A 22,894-nucleotide genomic window follows, 5' to 3' on the forward strand; every position below is an offset into this window, starting at 1 on the left:
AGAGAGATGAAGCTGTAAGGGCCTCAAAGGGTAAGTGAGAAGACAGGTCTTTCTCCTGTGGGTCCCTGGGAACTAACTGTCAGCACTCTGAACGGCAAGAAAAAATGTCAGAGGTGGGCTCCAGAACACTCACTGTCCCCCAGAGAGCTAGTCAGGGCTGAGAGTGAGTGAGGGGAGAGGCAGCAGAGAGGAATGTAAGCGTCTGCCCCTGGGGAGGTCTGAGATCTCCAGGACATGAGGTCATGGGGACCACCCTGCCACTTGATGCTAGCATCCCAGGCCAGAGAGCCCTGTTAAACCCCAGTTGGGCTAGCAATGAGAAGCCCCCATCCTTGGCACAGAGGCCATCCATTCAGACTGGCCCTGCTCCCTCAGAAGCCCCAAATCCACACCCAGTGGCCAGGCCTGAGAGCCCCAGGACCAGGCTTGAAAGAGACAAACAAGTCCTGGTAAGGGGTGCTGGAGGCTACAGAGGACAGTGCTCACTGCTATCAACTCAGGCCTGGGACCATGGTCAGTCTAGAGATTGACAGTGGCAAACACAGGCTGAGGTGGTAGCCATTCTTTTAGCTCCTTGGCCACAGAAAGGACTGAGGCCTCTTACCTCAGGAGACCCTGTCCTGTCCCTCAACCAGCCCCACCTCTACACACTGGGGAAGGAGAGGGCAGAGCCCAGGGGCCATATAGGCCCAGCGTATTTCCCACAGACCCCAGGTAGCTGAGACCCAGCAGTTGCGGATATGGGCTGCAGTTTTGGGAAGAGAAAAACTGTGAGTCAAACGCAGCCCTGGGAAGAACCATGTTAGGAAGTCTGGATTCGGGCAACAATCCCCCCCTTTTCTACCTTTTCAATAAACCAAAAAAAATTTTTTTCCAAGTTTTAATTTCTTTTTATGTTTATTTGGAAGAAAGGGCATGTGCGTGCCATAGTGACTGAGAGCATGATTGTTTGTGTGCATTTTCTGTGTGTGTGTGTGTGTGTGTGTGTGTGTGTGTGTGTGTGTGTGTAGGGAACAAAGTATAACTTGAGTGAGTCAGTTCTCTTCTTCCACCATGTGAATCGTGGCATCAAACTCAAGTGCCATCGAACTTTGCAGCAAGCAGCACGTTTATCCACTACAGCCATCTCACTAACCTGTTTTCCAAGACTTTTTTGAAGCAAAACCATGCTCTCTGCCAGCTGGAATCCTAGGCAGAAAGAAGCCAGAAATGGGACTGACCCCAGCTTCCCTGGGACCCATGCATTAAGGGAAGTGAGTTGGGCAACAAGTAGGGCACTACATAGGGAGGCTGCTGACTGAACCATGGCTGCTTTCAGACACACCTCATCCACGGGCCCAGGGAACTCATTCCTACACAAACACACACCCACACCCACGCTCCACCCCAGCCACTACCTCCAATAGAGTCCAGGGTCAGGTCAGATAAGCCACTTGCCTCAGAGCAATAAACTCCTGGACTGTGGCCATCCATTCATATAGGGAGGATAAATAATCATCTCTGTGGAGATGCTGGTGAGCTGCGCAGACGGACGTGGCCCCAGCCTTGAGGGCCAAGAAAGCTGCCGGACACAGAGGTACACACAGGGCCCATCTACTGAAGCTTCCTGCAAGCTAATGGGCTCCTCACAGCAGCAGCCTTACACAGCAGATTCTAGAATTATTACTCCCTTCTCCCGGATGAGGTAAGTCGGGCGTGGTAGCTTGCACCTAGGAGGATGAGGCAGAAAAACCACTTGAGTCTAGGAAACTGGGCTAGCTGGGCAAGATAGTGAAACTTGTCCCTTAAAAAAAAAAACAAAAAAACAAACACACACACAAGGAAGAGGAAGAAGAGAAGGAAAGAGAGAGAAGAGGAAAGGAGGGCTGGCTATAGTGGTGTCCGCCTTTAATCCTAGCACTCGGGAGGCAGAGGCAGTAGGATCTCTGAGAGTTCCAGGCCAGCCTGGTCTACAGAGTGAGTTCCAGGACAGCCAGGCTACATAGTGAAGCCCTGTCTTGAACAAAACAAAGGTGGGAGGCGGGGAGATAATGAGACCCCATTGCTTCATTCGTGTTGTTGTTGTTTGTTTTTTGTTTTGAGTAAAGGTCTAACCTCAAATTCAATAGGATCTTGAACTTCTGATCCTCCTGCCTCTATGTGCTGAGGTTGTTATGAAGGATTCAGGGCTTCGTGTATGCTCGGCAAACACTCTTCCAACTGCCTTGGGCGCCCATCTCCAGTTTGGCTGTAGCTAAGCTGGCATTAAGCCTCAAGCTCTTAAATCTCATGCCCTCCTAACCCCTGACAAGGAAACGGCCACACTGAGAGGAAACCCTGTGGAAGGAAGCCCAAGATGGCTTCCTGGAGGAGGTGACTGAAGGAGTAGGGTGGGGAAAAGGGTCCTAGACAGAAAGAACAGCATAGAGGAAGCCTCTCTTCTTCAAGGATGGATGCTATGCTCCGCCTCCCCCAGGCCATCAAAGATGGGAGGGGGCTGGGAAAGTTTGGGAGGGTCTACAGGAATGAGCCATGATGTCTTGAGTGCCATATCTAGACATGGCATAGGGCTATAGGTAGGGGACACTGGCAGCAACTGCCACACACACGCATGCACACATACAGAGAGAGAGAGAGAGAGAGAGAGAGAGAGAGAGAGAGAGAGAGAGAGACTCAGGAAAGAAGGCCACCACTATCCTGAAGACTCTGTTTCTGGTGCTTCTTACTTCTGGACATTACATGCTACCCTGAAGGCCTCCCGGGCTGGCAAGGGGGAAAAGACAGGGAGAGGAATACGCTGTGAGTTAGCCTTCCAGCTGCCGCAGACACTTGGAGGGCATGACCAGAAGGCACCACAGCCAGGGGAGCAGGGACAGGAATGTCTGGCTGCAGCAAGGAAGCATCCGGGTAGGGAGAGGAGGCTAGGCAGAGTGGCAGGAGCCAGGCGTAGAGGAATATCCAACGCCCCGGGAGCTTGATATGGAGTGATGGAGAGCTGGCGAAGGTTGCTAAGTAAAAGCCAGCGCAGGAGCTGGCTTTGGGCTGCTGGATAACCGAAAGCTTTTGCTGGGCCAGCGTTTCTAGCCTCCGGAGGCCCTCCCAGCCCCTCTCTCTCAGTGCGAGCAGAGTGGGTCTCGACTTGGCCTGCCAGGGATCCGTGCCAAGAGCCCTCGGCAGCTCACAAGGGGGCCGCTGGGAGCCCTGGAGGAGGAATGCGGCCTAATTAATTCTCTGAAGCTCCCAGGCCTCGCCTTGTGGGAGCAGCTGCCAGGACAGGCCTGCCAGGGCCCCACCGGGCCTGGCTGTCGATCATTCAGAGGTAAAGCAGTGGTGGGGTGTGTGTGTGTGTGCAGGCTGGGAGCTGGAGGACAGGGACTGGGGCCTGCCCCTTGCCTTCAGGCACACACGTGTCCTCAGCCCCTTCAGAGTGAACGTGACAGCAGCAGCCTACGGGCCTTAAGGTACCATTGACACTCTAGGTGACATTTCTCATTTAATCCTTACTCGGGCCAGAAACGGGATACTGATAATGTCTCCGCTATGCCGGCAAAGAGATGAGGCCTGGAGAGATAAATTTCTCTCCTAGTGCCACCACGGTGCTCAGAAAGCTGAAACTGAGTCTCTGGGATCGGGCCTAACTCATTGTGCTGGGAACACTGAGGGAAACAGAGGCCTGTGGAGGTGTGGTTCCTTTCCCAGGGACAGTCAGCTGAAAAAAAGAGCCTGAAATAAAGAGAGAACAAGAAGAGTCAGGGGGAAAAAGGGTCCTGAGGGTTCTCTCGGCCTTGTCACCAAGAGTTGAGTGGTTCACTATTTCTGGGCCGGCTAGGCTATAGGCTATAGGAAATAATGTTGTATTAGACAGCTCTTTGTTGCTATAACAAAATCCCTTATTTGGGGCCATCGCTGTTTGGTTCCATTGCTTTGAGGCCTGTGGCAAGACAGCATAACATGTTTGGAACATGCGGCAAAGGAAGCTGCTTACCTTGTGGGTAGCCGGAAGCAAAAAGAAAGAAAGAGGGTGGGGTTGGGGGTGGGGAGCTGAAGTGCAAAATCTCCCTCAAGGCTCTGTCTCCAATGGCCTAACCTCTTCCCACTAAGCCCTATCACGTAAGGTCCTCCCACCCCACCTGTGGCAATAAGCAAGACATTTACCTAAGCCATCACATTCTGGGTCCCCACCTACCTGGTTCCAGCTGCCGGAGTCTATTCCAGAAACACAGTAACAGCAGCTCCAGTTGACTCTGCTGCTGGCTACATATGCAGCCTTTGATCAAGTGCCCGTACAGGAGACACAGACAATGGCTCAAAGGTGCTGGCCCCACTGCAGAAAACCTGAGCTAGGAAGGAAACAAGAGCTAGGAAGGGCAGCCCCAGTGGCATGACACCAAGACTCGTCCATGGCCAGGCAGCAGGCTAAGATAGGAGACCATAACCAGATCACATCCCAAGCCTCGGCTCCTGCAGCTTGAGTGAGATGCAGTTTTGGATTGCCCTGGTGTTCATTAATAGCAGACATTATCCCCCCCGACAAAATGGCACTTGATGTATGTCAGGCACAATCCTGAGTGGTTTGTTTTTGTTTCTTGTTTTTTGTTTACTTTTTATTAGTTCTTTGTGAATTTCGCATCATGCACCTCAATCCCACTCACCTCACCCCCCCCTTGTACCTACCTTCCACCCTTGCAACCTCTCCGCCAAAATTAAAATCCAAACAAAACAAAAACCCTCATTTTGAAAGCTGTAGTGTGCCACAGTATTACCCTTTTGTCCACATTTCTTTGCTTGCAAATGTTCATTGCAATGGCTCGTTGGTCTGGTATGAGGCCCCTGGCTTCTGCTGCTCTATCAATGCTAGAACCTTACTGGGATTCCTTTTGGATATCCTGTCGTTGCCCTGTGTCATGGGGGGTCCTGTAGTTTTGGATCTGTAGGACCAGCTCCTTCATGCACTCCAGCAGTTCATCAGTGAGGTAGATGTGGGAGCTGGCCAACTCAAAGCCTTGGATCTGGACCTGAGAGCTAGGCAGACCACTGGCTTTCCCACCCTTGGGAACAGCAACCCCTGCACGGCCAGCTCTACCCTGCTGCCCAGGTGACATGCAGGACTGGCTCTCCTAAGTGTTGCAGCCAGTTCTCCCACTCCCATGACCCTGGGGCCAGCTTTCCCACATGCCATAGATAGGGAAGGATGAGGGACAGGAGGAGGACGGTCTTTCCCTCATGCGTGCCATCTCCCAGCAGTCAAGTTTCAGGGTCGGCTCTCCAACACTCACACACTTAGGGCTGGCTCACCTGCACCTCCACCTCTACTGTGCTTCCCAGGTGAGGTGCAAGACCTGCTCTCCTGAGTGCTGTACCTGGTGAGGGGCAGGGACAGCTCTCCTGCTCTCATGACTCCTTCAAGGCCAGTTCTCCTGCCCACTGCAGCACTGCAGGCAAGAGAGAGGGCATGCTCTTCTACACTCACACTCTCTGGGCAGCTCACCTGCAACCTCCACATCCAGGGCCAGCTCTCCTGATCTGATGGCCTGCAGACAACTCTCCAAGCCTGCCGTAGGCAGCAAAGGACAAGAGGTGGGGAGCATCTCTTTCTTGTCCATTTCACTGTTCGGCAGGCAACTGGTGGGGCCTGCTCTCTCATGCTCACACCCTTGGGGTTGGCTCACCTGCAATCTGCACATCCAGGGCCAGCTCTGCTGTGCTGCCCAGGCGAAGTGCAGGGCCAGCTCTCCCACCTGCTGCAGGTGCTGAGGAGTGAGGAGTGAGGAGAGAGGAGAGAGAGGGGTGTCTCTCCCTTTTCCATGCCACCAAATGGGAGATGAGTGGTAGAGCCAGATTCTGAGGATTATTTCATGTTAAAGGCGATGGGGAAGGAGAAAAGGAGGGGGAAGAGGAAACGGAGAGGGAAAGTGGGAGGAGAGAGGAAGGGAAAGGGAGAGGGAAGAGGGAGGAGGGAATGAAGAGAGAAGGGCTGAGAGTGAGGGAGGGGGTGTAAGGGAGGATGAGGGGATGGAGGAAGCAGCTAGTCTTAGCACCCTGAGAATATCTTGCTGGGCTGGTCATTGCTTTGGTTCATTGGCTTTACAGCTGGGGAGGACTAGTGGCTGCTTTTCTCCCTTGGCAGCTTGCATAGCACACACTATGAGAGCTAGCCTTAAGAGAGGAGGCTTCCAGGCCAGAAACAGCTCCATTCACCCAAGTCCCTTGTGTGGTGGCTTCAGCAGTTGGATCTTGGCTTACCAAGTACTGGGGTCAACAATGGCCGGTGACCTACATTGTTTATGACCAACTAAACTGCATTCTAAATGCGTACCCTTATAGCCACAGATAAGGATTCTAGCCACTGCCTCCCATCAAAGAACCTTCTTTCTGCAGCAGAAAGATGTTCTACAGAGAACATTCTAGAAACCCACAACTAGCCAAAATGCAGAGAAGGGCTGAGTGTGGCGTGCCTACCCGACATTGACACCCTGGTACCCAGGACTCAGGGAACATCAAAGAGGAGGAGCAGAAAGAGAATAAGAGCCAGGCCATCTTCTGTGAGATAGCATCTTCTGTATATGTCATGGATGCTGCAACCCATAAAGTCTCAACAATACCGTCACCTAAACAAGACCTGCATGATGGTATCAAAAGTTGACATGCCAGTGCAGATGGGGGATGTCTCACAAGGCTGGACCCCTGGATAAAGAGCTATGGGTGATTAATGGGACTTTTCTCCAAGGACAAGCCCCTTATAGGCTATTCCCAAGAGGTCAGCCTTAAGTACAGGTAAGTATAAGCAACACTAAATGGGCTCAGCAGGTGTGTGTGTGTGTGTGTGTGTGTGTGTGTGTGTGTGTGTGTGTGTGTGTGTGTGTATGCTGTGTATAACCATAAATAATTAAAGAGGAGGTCATGGTCATGAATTTGAAAGGGAGTGGGGAAGGGTAGAAGATGAACTGGCAGATGGAGATGAAGAGTTGGAAATGATGTAAATACAGTACTCGTGTATGCAGTTCTCAAAATAAAAACCCTAAGTACATAAGGCAAGGGTTTTTAGACTCGCATTAGACTCGCAGAGTTTTATAGTCTTCAGTGCTAGAATTCTTGGATTTTCTCAGCACCCCGAAAGAAAATTGGTAGCCACCAACCATCTAACTTGCTACTTTTCTTTACCTCCTTTGGACTTTTCTTTAGGAATGGAATGAGACGGTATGTTGCCCTTTGTGCCTGTGTTCCTTCACTTAATACTTTGTAGCACTTACTTGTCTTGTGGCCTGGATAAAACTCTGTCAGCATCCCCTTAAGGAAGGAAGGCTTTACTTGGCTCTGCAGTCCGGCATGTCCGGCAGCCTCTGTAGCAGGAGCTTGGGGCAGCTGGTCACAGCTTTTGTGGCAGTTGGAGATTCAAGTGCAGGGAATGACACTGCCCACTTTCAGGGTGGATCTTCCCACTTCAGTTAACTCCATCAAGATGAGCATCCTCGGAGGCTAACCTAATCTAAGCAATCTCCCACAGGTGTGCCTGAAGGCACTGATTGCTCCTTCCAGACCCCCTGTCAGGCTGGCAACTGATATTAACCTCCACGTGTGTTCAGGCTTCCTCATGCTGTGACATCACAGCTGGATGATTTTCCTCTGTGGGGCCTCATAAGACTTTGCACTTACCCGTTGATGGATTTGGCCTGCTCACACTGGTCTAAGGACTTTATTTAAACCCTTGGCACTCTTTGATGTGGTCTTGATATTAGGAGCAGCATCCAGACAAAGAAGCTGAAGTCCAGGGAGGTTAGTCAGGCCATCCAATATCACACAACTAGTAACCAGCAGGCTTCACCCTAGCAGCAAGCTCTGGAGGGGATGGCCCTCTCTAACCACTGTGATTCCTGCCTCCTCAGCCAAATCAAATGACGTTGGCCAGCTCACCTAGCAAACTGCCCCCAAAGGAACACCCAGAGGACTTAGCAAAAGGAGGCCTTTCTGGGTAGCAGTTTGTTTGTTTTGAGGTAGAGTAACACTCTCTAGCCCAGCCTATCCAAGAACACACTGTGTCACTCAGCCTGGCTGCAGAGTTAGGCTTCAGAGACACCGCCATCCTCCTCTTCTGCCTCCCAAGTGCTGGATTACAGGTCTACCTCTTGGCCAGGTTTCTAAAAGGGACAGAGGCAGGGGCTAGCAGGCAGAGCAGGCAGAGCTGAAGCCAGGATTGGATGTCAGGACACACCGAGTGCTGAGGTGCAGGCTTCTTAGAACATGGTGTCTTCCAGGAAGGGAACATAGCTTCAGCCCAATGCAAGCCTGCTTCCGAGACAGAGGACCATCTTACAGCCCCTGATGTGTAGCTGTCACCTCTCTGTCCACACCCGAGGAGACACCACTGGGCAGCAGAGAAAATGTCCCTCTGGTGGAGTCAAAGTTAGCGCCACAGTCCTGGCTAGTGCCACCCAGCCTTGGGCTCATCCCGTCTTCCCATGGGCCGCTGTCTGTTAAAAAAAAAAAATAGGATGCAGGGTCAGAAAGATGGCTCAGTTGTTAAGAGCACTAGCTGCTCTTGCAAAGGACCCAGGTTTGGTTCCCAGGACCCATACGATGTCTCACAATCATCTGTAACTCCAGTTTCAAGAAGTCTGATGGCCTGTTCTGACCTCCTCAGGCACTAGGCACAAATAGGGTGCACAGATACACATGCAAGCAACATAGGAAAGAACAAATAAAATCTAATTTAGATGGAAGGAAGGGAGAAGAAAGAAAGAAAGAAAGGAAGGAAGAAAGAAAGAAAGATAAATAAATGGGACAAGGAGACAATAAGATGGCTCAGCAGGTAAAGGCTCCTGTCACCAACCCCAAAGACCTGAGTTCAATCCCTAGTAGAAAAAGAAAGAGAAAAGTGACTCCCTCAAGTTGTCTACTAGTCTCCACATACAGGCTGTGAATGCAAGCGTGCATGGGCCCATATACATATGCATGCACAATCAACCAACCAATCAATCAATCAATAAATGTAAACTTCTGATTTAAAGAAGCAAAATGAGAAATATTATCTGTTTCATTATAGAGGTAATATAGTGTGAACAAAGATGGTGACTGAAACCGAACGCAGTAAGGAGCCAGTCACTGGGCCTCACCTCTCGGAAAAGGAATATTAGCCCTGTGTAGATTAAACTATACAGTTTGTTTCTACAGAAGTTTTGTTTTGAGATAGGGTCCCATTTTCCCAGGCTGCCCTTGAACTTCTTCTTCTTCTTTGTTGTTGTTGTTGTTGTTGTTGTTGTTGTTTTCGGTTTTTTGAGACGGGCTTTCTCTATGCAGCCTTAGCTGTCCTGGACTCGCTTTGTATACCAGCCTGGCCTCGAACTCTCAGAGATCCACCTGCCTCTGCCTCCCAAGTGCTGGGATTAAAGGCGTGCACCGCCACCACCACCCAGCTTTGCCCTTGAACTTCTTATTCTTCTGCTTCTACCTTCTAAATTATGAGCTTATAGGCAGATGTGCACCTGCACATCCAGTCTATTCAGTGCTGGGGCCTGAACGCGTGGCTTCCTCATGCTAGGAGCACTCTACCAACTGAGCCAGTCCCCAGCCCCAAGACAGTGGTTCTCAACCTGTGGGTCATGACCCCTTTGGGGGGGGTCACATATCAATATCCTGCATATCAGATCTTTACATTACAATTCATAACAGTAGCAAAAATACAGTTATGAAGTAGCAACAAAATTAATTTTACAGTTGGGAGCATCATCACAACATGAGAAAGGTTGAGAACCACCAGGTCCCTTCTGAACCACTCTGATTCCACACAGTGAACTTTGGACACAGGAGTCCTACCTAGCCAGAAGGAGACATGGTGTATGCAGTTATAAGTCACTCGTGCGTCAGAGCACCTACACAAGAATGTGAGCGGAAACATACTCCCAGTTGTGAGACTGGGAACCCTTCCTTAGTCTATAGGCAATGAGTCTGAGTCTCTTATGATGGGTGTCCAAACAACCTGCACACTATGTGTGCACTCCTATGATTCCTATGTATATGTTCCTGCACACACACATGCCACTGTGGCTGTGAGTGCCCCCAGTGTGCTCTTCCTGGGTTGGGGTTGCATAGGTATGTGTGCACATATGTGTGCATGTCTGAGGCTGTGTCTGTTCCTGTAGGTTGTGTCTGATAATCTAGGACTGTGGGTGTGGGGAGTCACGTGAGTGGCACAGGTATACATGTATGTAGGGAAGACTGCATACAGATATGAACATACTCATATGGGGAATGGTAGTGTAGACAGGAGGAACACCCATGTGACCATCTGCATATCTGTAAGAACATATATTTGGAACAGTCCTTCCTAGGAGTCCCTCCTACTGTTGGGATATTTTTCTTACTTAAACCTCTGGTTAAAAAAAAAAGAGCACATGCATAGAGTGAGTGCTGGTGCAGATTGGGGAGTGCGCACACATACTGGGAGGCTACATGCATGAAGTGATTGGAAATACAGATTTGGGGCAAGCATGCATGTGGTGGCCTACCTATGTCTGAGAACACACGAATAAGGCGACACACTTGTGCATGCACACACTTGCACGTGAACCTCCGAGCACCAGTGTGACTGCAGGTGTGAACTCACAAGTGTGCATTTGCAGGTGAGATGTACAATGTCCCTGGACACAGAGCCCTAATTCTGAAGGACATGGTATTTTCTCCCGACTCCACCTATGCCAGCCCTGGCCCTCTGGCCTCTACCCCCACAAAGCCAGTGGTTCTCAACCTGGGGGTCAAATGACCCTCTCGTGGGGGTTGCATATTAGACATGCGGCATATCAGATATTAACATGACATTACAGTTTATAGGCTGTGCGTGGTGGCACACACCTTTAATCCCAGCACTCAGGAGGCAGAGGCTGGTGGATCACTGTGAGTTCAAGGCTAGCCTGGTCTACAAAGTGAGTCCAGGACAGTAAAGGCCACACAGAGAAACCCTGTCTCAAAAACCAAACCAAACCAAACCAAACCAAACAAAACAAAAAACAAAAAACATAACAGTTTATAACAGTAGAATATTACAGCTATGAAGTAGCAAAAAATTAATTTTATGGTTGGGGGGTTCAGCATGACATGAGGGACCGTATTAAAGGGTCGCAGCGTTAGGAAGGTTGCGAACCGCTGCACTAAGGGGTAAATGCCATTGTGTAACCTTTGAGCAGCTTGTTTTATTTACGTGTAGATTAATTATTTTGGTAATTAGCTAGTCATTATAAACCTCATTTAGTTTAAAAACAAACATGATTATATCACAGATGCAGAATTCAGATGGAATTGAACAGAGCAGGAAGGAGTGGAGGCTTCTGCCCCAGCCAACAGGAACCAAGAAGGGACAAGGGGACAGAAGCCAGAGCTGAGGGCTCTTCCTGCCTCAGTTTCCCAGAGGGTCATCCCCAGCTCCACCGCTTCTCCCTCTGATGGAGGTAGAGTGGGTCAGGTGTAGATGTCCCCAGCCGGAGGTCCCAGCTGCTGGCCAGCCCCTTCTCTGGCAGTGCCAGTAGACAGCTGCTCTTGGCTGGAACTGCCCTGTGGACAGCATATGTTGCCTCTGTGGGGAAGAGATGCCCAACAGGAGCGCTGACCCCTGCTCACTTTTTTTTTTAATGTGCACGCCTTCCTGGCCTGAACAGTCTCTGCCCCACCGCCCGGCCTAGGCTTGCCTCTGTGTCTCCCAGCGCTCAAAGCTCCCCAGCTGTCTTCCCAGCTGGACTTTGGCCTCCCTCAGGCCAAGGACCAGCTTACAGCTCTTTCAGGTGCCCACAACCCACCCTGGCCCGGTATGATATAATATTAGTCAACATTTGACGTTAAAATTTACCGATAAAAAAAAGGAGCATGCCATGTGAACAGCAATGTTTGGTCCAAACAACATGTCACTGGGCACCTGTAGGTGACATGAGTCAGCCTGCTGCTTGCTCAGCTGTAGGAGGGGAAAGCCTCCACCCCAGACAGCCAGAGCTTTTATCACCTCGGGGCCTCACCACGCACCTGCAAGAAGAAGCCAGGCTGGGCCAGTCTGCAGGCCACCCCCGGGGGCTCCTTAACCTCCCCCTCGGCACAAAGCCAGGTTCTAAGAGTCAGTCTCAGGACTCCTGAACTGTCAGGTTCAGAATTCAGAGTCCATGCCTTCTAGAGCAGCCCTGGGAGATGGGCGGGTCCATCTAGGCTGGTGGCCGGCATCCCCATTCCTTTGGGGATACCCTCAAGGATTGGCCTTTGCCGTTTTCTACACCCTAGCTGCCCGCTTGCCGCTCACTAGCTCACCTACATTGACGACTTTCCCTAGCACACTCCTCACAGCCTAGACCAGATCCCAGTACACATACACCGTACCCTCAAATCCTTTGGTTTGTTTGTTTGTTTGTTTGTTTTTGTTTTTCTCAACAGGGTTTCTCTGTGAAAAGCCCTGGCTGTCCTGGAACTCTCTTTGTAGACCAGGCTGGCCTCGAACTCACAGAGATCCACCTGCCTCTGCCTCCCGAAGGCTGGCATTAAAAGTGTGCACCACCACACCCTGCCCTTTTTGCTGGTCTCTTTCTGGGAGCGCCCACCAAACACAGACAGATAGCAGGTGTACAGGCCACACATGAAACCTAACTCCAAAGAGGCCACTATCTTAGGATACAGGGGCCTTGGACAGGCTCAAAAGCAGCTACATGCAGCCTGGGACAACAGGAGGAGCCATTGGGATGGGCCAGGCAGTAAGGGAGGCTGCAGATACATGAGAAGGTGACAGGGCATCAACCACAGAGGCCCTCAGACCAGAGCCACACCCACACCTCCCTCCCTTCTACAGAATTGCTTCCTAGATAACCTCTGCCCTGACCCGGGGGACCAAGTGGCTGTGATACTGGCCCTGGTCAAGACTCTGAGAACCTCAGGGCTCTTTTTCCTTGGTCTGATTTCCAGTCTATGATGTGGAAGAGCCCTTGGGTGCAGGAAGGAAGTCTTAGCACCCTGCAGGACTCCTCTCTCTAGCTTTGTACCCTCAAGAGTCTCAGAGGACTTCTTACCCCTGGCTTACATGACTCTGAAAGAGGATACTCTGACCCAGAAGAAAAGATTCAAATGGAAGGACATTGTTGGACAACGTGGGCTGCCTCTTCCTCCTCTTAAACTTAAACCATGTCATCCCCAAGGCAGACAGAAAAAAGAAGCAGAACAGTGCCATCTTCAGCCAACGGATTTCGCTTCAGGTTGTCGATGGCCTGAAGAGGCTAACTCATGTCACTCAACTCCAGCTTTGGTGGTGAGATGGGCAGGCAGCACAGCACGTCCTCACAAACTGCCCGAAGTGTTCTGTAGCTTTCGATCCGGAAGAAAAGCAACTGATTCCTTGGGGCAGAGGAGGCAACGGAGCCCCCAGGAAGATCAGACGGGTGCCACAGAAGCCAGCCCACTCAGGTGGGCAGAGCAGGGAACCCCAGCCCCTCAGCTCAGCTCCTGCCACCCAGCCTGGGTGGTGCTCAGCCTGGTCCAACCTCTCCTCTGCTGACCTAGCCCTGACCTGAGTCTCACCCACTGGCCCTCTTTCTGCATCTGGCCTTGGGGCAGCTGAGAATGGGGCTGGGTGCTTGCCCTGCCTGGGATACCTTTGGCCTCAGGCAGGCGGAGTCCTGAGCCAGGCTTTTAAAGGAACCACACCACACACAGATCTTACTCCCCTTCACCAGCTCCTACAGCCTCAAGGCACCCAGAGTGAGTATGCAGGCCAGCCCTGGGGCAAGTAGGCCTGCTGACTTCACCTGGAGGGGAGCCAGAGGCTGCTTGGGGGGTGGGGGGGAGCCATGCTGGAGGGGAGGGGAGCCAGAGGCTGCTGGGGGGTGGGGGGGAGCCATGCTGGGGGGAGGGGAGCCAGAGGCTGCTGGTTGGGGGGGAGCCATGCTGGGGGGAGGGGAGCCAGAGGCTGCTGGTTGGGGGGGGGGAGCCATGCTGGGGAGAGGGGAGCCAGAGGCTGCTGGGGGCGGGGAAGGGAGACATGCGGGGCGGGGGGGGGGGGGGGGGGGGGGAGCTCAGGGAGGCCAGGACTAGAAGGTGGAGAAGGACAATGAATGGGATTAAAGCTCACAAGGGCCAGGTGTTTATCAACGACCTGCCTAGATGTTCGCTTCAAGAGAAAGGAGGAGGGGATGTTTACCTGAGCACTATTTATGACACCCCCCCAAACCGGAAGTCACCCAGAAACACAAGAATTATAGCAAGACCCTGTAACACCGAGTCACAGCACGTAGAACACGACAACCTGGTTTATTCAAAGCGCAGAGCCGGATGGTACTGACCACCCCATGCCATTCACACCTTGACCACGGGCACCACTAAGCCACGGTGTTAGAAGCTGAGTCTTATACTTAGAAGCAAAAGTGTTGGGTCACTGGCTCTACCTTGCCTCAGCTTTGCTGGGGATGAGCAAATACTTCTGCAGAGCGTCCTGCTGGTTCACACATCTGTCAGCTGCACATAACAGCTTGGTGCCCTGATCAGCACTGCCGTGGACAGATTCCTGCCCACTGTCTGGGTGGGTGAGACATGGTGTTGCCTTGTGGTTTTCATTTCTGTCTCCTTGATGCTCCATGCACCTGTCTTATTTGTGTCTCCTAGAGGCAGACCTGAAATGATATGGTCAAACAAAAACAAAAAAAACAAAAAAACAAAAAAACGAGTAGTGTAGGGTTGGCGAACGGCTTAGTGGGTGTAGGTGCTCGCTGCCCAGCATTGACTTGCTGCCTCGTATTTGATTCCTAGACCTCATGTGGTGGCAGGAAAGATCTGACTCCCATGCGGTGCTTTTCTGATTGATACATACACACTATGGCACATGGGCTCACGGATGAATACACATGCAAATACACACACAAACAAACAAATAAGCAAATAATGTTTTAAGAAAAGAATAAGAATGTTGGGTGTGTCAGTCTACCATGACTCCTATACGAAAATGCTGTGGGCTGGAGAGATGGCTCAGTGATTAAGAGCACTGACTGCTCTTCCAGAGGACCTGGGTTCAATTCCCAGAACTGACATGGCAGTTCACAACTGTCTGTAACTCCAAGATATGACACCCTTACACAGACATACATGCAGGCAAAACACCAAGGCATTAAAAATAAAGAAATTCTTTTTTTTTTTTAAAAGAACATGTTGCAGGCTGGGTAGTTATTAAGACAGAAAAGTATTTTCTCACATGGAGGGATTACAGTTGGAAGTCCAAGACCAAGGTCTGCTCCAGGGCTCTGTTTTTGTGAGGACCCCTGCCTGGTTTGTGCCCAGCCCCTCCACACTATCTTCACATGTAAATGTAGAGAAAGATACCCAGTGTCCTCCCTCTTCCTCCTCCTCCTCCTCCTCTTCCTCCTTTTTAAATTTTGTTTTATTTTAATTAGATATATGTGAATGTGGATGTGTTTCCATCTTGTAGGTGCCTCTGGAGGCCAGAAGAGGGCGTCAGATGCTCCACAGCTGGAGATAACAGGCAATTTTGAGCTGCCCAAAGTGGTTTCTGGGAATGGAACTTCAGTTCTCTCATAGGGCGGTGAGTATTCTTAGCCACTGAGCCATCTCTCCATCCCCCTCCTCCTCTGTTTTCTGAGACAAGATCCCAGGCTAGCCTACAACTCACTACCTAGCTAAGAATAACCTTGATCTTCAGCTCTTCCTACCTCCGTCTTGGGAGTGCAGGAATCAGAGGCCCGTGGCACCATGCCTGGTTTATGCATCGCCAGGGATGGAACTCAAGGCTTTGTGGACAGTAGGCAAGCACTCTACCAACTGAGCTGTGTCCCCAGCCCTTTTTTAATTTTGATTTTGTTTTTGTTTTTGAGACACACACACACGTATATGTGTATATATATGTACACACACACACACACACACACACACACACACACACACACATGAATCCCAGGCAAACTCAAATTCATGACAATCCTTCCACCTCCTGAGTGCTGAGGTTACAGACATGAGGCACCCTGCAGGACTCATCTCTTTATGAGGACACTAGCCCTGTTAGATCACAATCCCTACAGCCTCCATTAACCTGAACTACTGCCCAAGCAGGAATCATCTCCATACACAATTGCACCAGAGGGCTAGATTCAGCATGGGAAAGTGGGGCACAGTTCATCCCGGCACTCAGTGACCTCAGAGGGACCCAGAGGTGACTAAGAGAGGTGGGAGAGGCGGGAAGCTGTGTTTACAAGCAGGTAGCTCCTTTGAACTTCTAGAGCAGAATTCCAGGTGGCTATAAGGAAACTGTATAAATGTAAATAACATATCCGAGGAGAAACCGGGCTGGATTGGTTTTTGATTGCTTGTTTTTTGAGAGAGAGTTTAGCTATCTACTCTGAGCTGAACTCACCGTCCTCCGTAATGCTGAAATTTCAGGCAAACTCCATCATGCCCGGATTGGATTCTAATATACTAATTCTTGTAGGCCATGAGTTGAGGGTATTTTGTGGTATGTGTGCATGTGTATTTATGTGCTGGAGTTGTGTTAACACTCTGTCCCTTGGCAGCGTGGCCTTCCCAGGGTACAGCAACACCATGACACTGTTCTCTTGATGAAGCGATTGATAAAGTGGCTGTCACTGCTTTCTAGGAACTCAGACAAGTGCGAAGTGGAATCTGTCTAGGAACTTAGCTGCCTAGAAGCTGAAACTGGGCACTGTCCCTAAGTCCACTCCAAAATGTTGTCTTTCAAGGGGTCCCAGTTATTTGACTGTTCCTCAGCCAGCTCCTGCCATAGCAAGGACCTTGGAACCCAAGAACACTCCCTATAGCCAGGTAGAGCTGGCTGCACCTCAGTCTCTCACATCAGGCTTGAGTCTGGGTGGGGAAGCAAAGATCCAGGTGGCCAAGATTCCCAGGGTGGCAAGTATGCTTCCTGTTTAGATGCCAGGCTCTCGTGAGATGAGAGAAGAGGGTCCAGGGCTGACCCCACAGCCTGGACCTGAACAAAAGACCTCCAGCTAACGAGCACCCTAACACTCTGAGAAAGAGCCATTTTGGATGCCAGCCACCCCCTGAAGTCAGATGGGGCCTCTCCTCCAGGCCGGCTCAGAAAACGAAAGCTTATTTGCCCTGGCCACAGAGTCTGCAGCACACGAAGGCCAAGTAAGGGTCAGAGAAAGGCTGGTTGGTGTGTGGGCCTTCGCAGGCAGCCTGCCCCCATTCCCAGCACTGCTGTAGCCTGCACATGAGAAGCCGGAACTCAGGACAGGTCTGAGCAGGGTCTAGCTGCTCAGGATGTCTGGAATCTAGCCATCACATGCAGCTCCCCAGCCAAATATCCAGAGCCTTCTTCCCATACAGAGAAAGCCAAAGAGGGCCTGACCGGGCCAGGCAGAATGGGCACCTGTGTAACATCCATCTTCCCCATGCAAGCCAGAGTGGCACAAGTAACTTCCAGTGTGTGGAGGGGAAACGGGGGACCTCCCCACATGGGAGCTCAGGGCCAGTTGCCACTCAAGTGTAAATTCCAATAGGAATCTTCTCTGACGTTTTTGCTAGATGGAATCTTCAGGAATCTCTGGTGAGATTGAAGTGTGGGCTAAGTTGTAGAGGACAGTAAACATCTAACACCAAATTAGGGAAACTTGACCAGAAAGAAAGCCAAGAACATACGGGTCCATCTGACAGTGGGGGAAGCTGTAGCTGCCGACATCGCTAAGTATCTGGATACATCCGTGTGTGAAACTGCTCAAGCTTCCTGTCTACATGAGCCACTGGCAGGGGATGGGCAGTGGACAGAAAGAGGAGAGGTGGGAAGAGAGGAAGGGAGGGAGGGATGGGGGAGGGAAGGAGGGAGGGAGAGAGAGAGGCGGGAACAGGGTGGGGAAGAAGGAGAGATGACAAGAGTCAAAGAAAAGAACAAGAAACCAAGAAGAGAGAAAAGAAAGAAGAAAAAGAAGAGAGAATCAAAGGAAAGGGGAGAGAAAAGAGAGATGGAGAACATGCTTCCAAAGGCCTCCAATTTTATAGCCACCCAACACCATGGCAACCAGCCCATTCCTCCCCCCCACACACACACATAGCAATGACACTGACCCATTAATGAGGGTGGAGCCCTCATGACCTAATCATTTAATTACCTCTCCAGACAACCCTAATAGCAATTGGATTCCAGCGTCAGTCCTGCAGGGTCCATTCACTCTGTGACAGGTTCCCTCACAGCAACCTAGAAGAGGCCTCTCAGGCTCTGTCACAACTGCCCAAGCAGGCAGCTCCTCCTCGGTAGCTGTCCACAGGCTGACATAATCTGTGTGGCAGGTAGAAGCAGGAGTCTTTTCTACCTTGGGGAGCTGATAAGGAAGCCCTCCAAAGGAGCAGAGGGGGAAGGGCATATTCCCTGAGGGTTATACAGCAGCCTCAGAGCCCTTGCACCCCTGTCCAGGGTCCTGATTGGCAAGCAGCCCTTGGCAGCTCTCCAGGGTCTTTGTGCTTTTGTCTAGGCCCTGAGGGCACTCTTCTGCACCAGACTAGAGGCAAGCATTTCCAGGCCTGTATCCTTGGCGCTCTCGCCACTAAATTCCATGACTATTGATCGCTCCCAAGATGTGCACATGGTGACCCTTGGAAGCTGGAGATGCAACTTGGAAAAAGAATCTCAGACGCAATCGAGCTACAGATCTCAAAGATGCAGTCATCTTGGGTGGTCCCAGCGGATTCTGAATCTGGAGACAGGTGCTTCCTTTCAGAGACTGTCAGGGGATCCAGGACCTAGAGATGAGTCAGCAAGGGAGGAGAAGACCATGGGAAGACAGGGAGGGACCAGAGTGAGATGGCCAGAAGCAACGTCAAAAGCCACCAGATGTGGAAGAAGCAAAAAGGAGATGACCTCTTATAACCTATGGCGGGGACGCAGCCCCTCAAACACACCACATTTAGGACCGAAGAAAGCATTGGTCGCTGCAGCCTCAGGATGCTAACCCACAGCATCCCACGAGCCCCCACTGCCTTTGCTGAGCTGCTGGGATGGGGTCAAGCATCCTTCAGTGCAGCAGCTGCAGAGTCCTAGCATTCTCATGGTGAGCAGAAACCCCACCTGGGCTCCATCTTCCCCTGCCTGTGACTGAGGCTCAAAAGGAAGGGTGGGACACCAGGTCCCTGGGGCAGCGGCTTCACCTCACTGCTGCTTCATAAACCAGGGGACAGTTTCTGCCCACCATAGCGATTCAGTCTTAAGCCTGAGACCCAGTACAGCATGTACCGCTGGACACAGGAACAGGCCTGAGATCATAGCCAGTAGGCGAGGCAGGAGGGGAGCTTTGCTGGGAGCTTTGGGGAAAGCATTTTCTTCTTGGCGTGTAGTCTCATTATTAGCAGTTCAGAGGGAAGCCAGCTCAGGGATGAAATCTCAAACAGTGGGACAGGGACTGTTGTGTGTGTGTACGTGCACACCTATAATTATAGCCCTTAAGGGGCTGGGGGAAGACGTTCTAGGTCAACCCAGGCTATGCAGCACCTTCAAGGCCAGTGAGCATCAGATTGCGCGCGCGCGCGCACACACACACACACACACACACACACACACACACACACACACACACATACACAAGAGGGGAGGAGGGGCAGACAAGGGGACTATAAAGAGATGGGCACAGCGGCTGGATTAGTCTCCTTCTGAAGGCCACCCTATCCTCACAGGCTGGTTAAGCCAGTCCAGCTGTCACCGGGTTCTGTTGTTTTTGTCCACTTGTTTTTGGGGTGGGTGCATTGTGTGCTATGGCACAAGTGTGGAGGTCAGAGGGCAACTTGCAGGAAGAGGGCCTGTCCTTCCACTATGTGGACCTAGGGAACTAGCTCAGGCTGTCAGAGTTGGTGGCAGGCACCTTTACCCACTGAACCGTCCTGCTGGCCCCTGTTATTTTGGGGCAGAATCTTGCTATGTTACCCTGACTGGCTTTGAATTATAGTGTCTTCCTGCTTCTGCTGCGCGTGCACACTCATACACACACACACACACACACACACACACACACACACACACACACACACACACGGGCTATAATCCCATGCTGGAATTACAGGTGTGAGACACCCCTGCAGGCTATTTTTGTTTAAGCCAGCGTGTGTTGGACTTACGTCTCCTTACCACGAAGCTTCCTGCCCAATATGCTACTCAGCAAAGCCGGATTTCCAGACTGTTCTCTTGCTGTGGGGTTTGAGACCATTTAAAGCTCAGAATTCTTTTCCATTTCTATCTCTGATACTGTCCCACTTATCTGAATTCTCTCTGGGGCCAATGATGCGCCCATGACCAGGAGGACAACCCCTTACAAGAACTGGGAGGGAGACAGGCATTGCTATATTTCAGATAGTTGGTGGCGGTAGTTGACATCTGTACAGAAACCTAGGGAAAGCCCCCCAAAACTGTCAGCTGGGGCTGTCTCTAGGATAAGGAGTTTGGGGGAAAGAGTCTCCTCTCTAGGTTATATATTATAATACCAATTGAATTTTTAGTATAAAGTGATTTGTTATTTAAATTTTTCTGGGTTAAAAAGTAATATAAGACAGAGTCCCCCTAGGTGCTTACTCTAGGGGCAGTTTATCTACAGACAAGGAAACGGCCCAAAGCCAGGCATGGTGACAGATAACTATAATTTCAGCACTGGGGGAGAAGCTAAGACAGGAGAGCTGCTGTTCAAGACCAGCTCGGTCTACATGAGCTCCAGGCTGGCCAGTGCTACTTAGTGAGACCTTGTCTCAAAAAGAAAAGAAAAAGAGAAATGAAGCTGGGCGTGGTGATGCACACCTGCGATACCAGAACCTGGGACACAACAGCAGGAGAATGAAGAGTTAGTTCAAGGCCGTCCTAGGCTACAGAGCAAGTTTTAAGCCAAACTGGGTTACATGAGACCCTGATTAAACATCAACAACAACAGCAACAAAAACCAAAGAAAATGGTGGTGATTAAGAACAAAGAGACAGAGAGACAGACAAAGAATGAAACAGTAACAATTTTGGGCATGGAGTTTTTCAAGAACTCCTTAACTGTCCTGATCTTTGCTGGTCCAAAAGAATGAATGTTTCTAGCCACAGGGAAGACTTGACTAAGGCTTGAACGCAGCTCAGCGGTAGAGCATTTGTCTAGGACGGCAAGGCCCTGGGCTCACAATCTAGCATTTCAAAACACCAAAAACAGAACAACAGCAGTAACAAGAATGTTAGCCAAAGCTTTGAGGAATGGCAGTTGCCACCAAAAACTGTGGCGACACCTGGGGGTCAAGAGAGGGGCTGCAGCTCGCCTTCCCAAGGTCGGCCTCCTTCCCTCAAATCCCAGTCTGGGTAGAAGACGCAACTGACTGCCAACATAGTCCTCCCTAGGGCCAGCGGCTGCTCACAGCCCTGCAGGTACTGGGACGCCCGTTCTGGAGCCCTGCATCCTCCTACACAGAGATGAAGACCCTCAGTATCTCCAGAGAGGCTCACAGACTCTGGGGACCAGAGTCCAATGGCCCAAGACACCAGGGTTCTGAGTACCTGCTCAGCCCCAGTGCTAGCAGCATTCCTTCTGGCCTAGGGTTCAAGGTCCTTCTCAGCTTAGCCCAAGGTGGTGCATTCAGGCTCTTTCTGACATTCCACAAGGGCAGTGGCAGAGCTTTGTACCCCACACACATCAGCTGGGAGAGACTCTCAGCTCAGAGCTGGAGCCAGAAGAGCAGAGCCTCAATCCTCATTGACTGCTGCGGCGCCTGGGCTGGGCTGGGCTGGGCTAGGTGGATGGGCCTGAGGGGCCAGTGTACTGTCTCACCTGGTCCTCCATTCTTCTCCCCTACTGACAGACTTGTTCCCCATGAGCATCCAGAACCCCTGTACCCCCTCATCCCTCACACCAGCTTAAATGAGGAGATTGTGTGTGGGCGCAGGGGGAACTTCCAGATGTCTATAGTACCATGGAGCTCCATTTGCTTCTGTGCGTCATCCTTGACCGCAGGTACCAACCTTGTGCTGAGCACAGAGATGGAGAGGCTGTCCCAGGTCTAGGTGCCAGGTGGCCTCACAGAGCAGACAGACAGGCATTCGAGACAAGCGCAGAGCTGCTGTCCACCATGGGCTGGCTGCATAGTAGCTGGTGTACAAGGCTTGGCACTGGCTGAATTGCATCAGTCCTTGCCCCCAGCAAGTGACGTTCCCAGGAGGAAACTGTTCAGACAATTTCATGAGCTATGACATTTCTCAGTGTTGTCTGCTGGAGGAATTCTAGCCTTCTAGAAGAAAGCTATTCGACCCCTGCTCCCAGGCTAGTAGGGAAAACACTTCTCACATTGCACCGACAGTCGCATTCACAGTTGCCTGTCAACCAAGCTCATGAGCTCTTTGGAGAGCATGCTCTATGTTCCTAAGGGCATCCCCAGCCACTAGGACACTGTAAGGCATAAAATAGACATCTGGCTTCATTATCTCTTGATGGAAGGTGGCAGCTGATGGCAGTTTCTGCCCTGTCTTCTCCTCCCATCATCTAGCCAAGCCACCTCCAAGTGGTAAAGACATTCCCTCTGTCCCAGTTCTGTCATCATTCTTTCTCTGTGTCCCCATGAAGCCCTCGACTAGTGTCTCCTGGTCTCTCATGCCTCGAGAGCCCTTTCCTCCGTTAGGCCTGCCCAAATCTCTCTGTGGTCACGTGGCTTATTCCTCCAAAACAGCTCCAGCAACAGTTAAGTCTCACCCTCAATGGGAACACCTGGGACTCAGGGAAAGTCTCTAAAGACTTTCTCTTTAAGAGTTGGGGAGGGATGGACTGGAGAGGGAGGTGAGAGTCATAGACTATCAGCAAATGACTGCAGCCAAATTGTTGGGGCTTAAGATGGTCAGAACGGACAGAAGAGACCAGGGGGTGAATGAACAAATGAGTGTTGTTGAATGGGGGGTGAGGTAGCACACAGATGTATGAATGAGCAAGAAG

General features: G+C 51.1%; 1 long non-coding RNA gene across 1 annotated transcript in view; it reads right to left on the bottom strand.

Moving 5' to 3' along the window:
* Positions 1-14,207: 14,207 nt before the first annotated feature.
* The window catches only part of LOC311600281, an 18,929-nt gene continuing 10,242 nt past the window's right edge, over positions 14,208-22,894 (bottom strand). The window contains exon 2 of the long non-coding RNA XR_014780195.1: positions 14,208-14,600. This is a non-coding gene — a long non-coding RNA (uncharacterized lncRNA). The remainder of the gene's footprint in view (positions 14,601-22,894) is intronic.

This window comes from Acomys minous, assembly GCF_964271855.1.
Source record: "Acomys minous genome assembly, chromosome: 6".
Classification (NCBI taxonomy): domain Eukaryota; kingdom Metazoa; phylum Chordata; class Mammalia; order Rodentia; family Muridae; genus Acomys; species Acomys minous.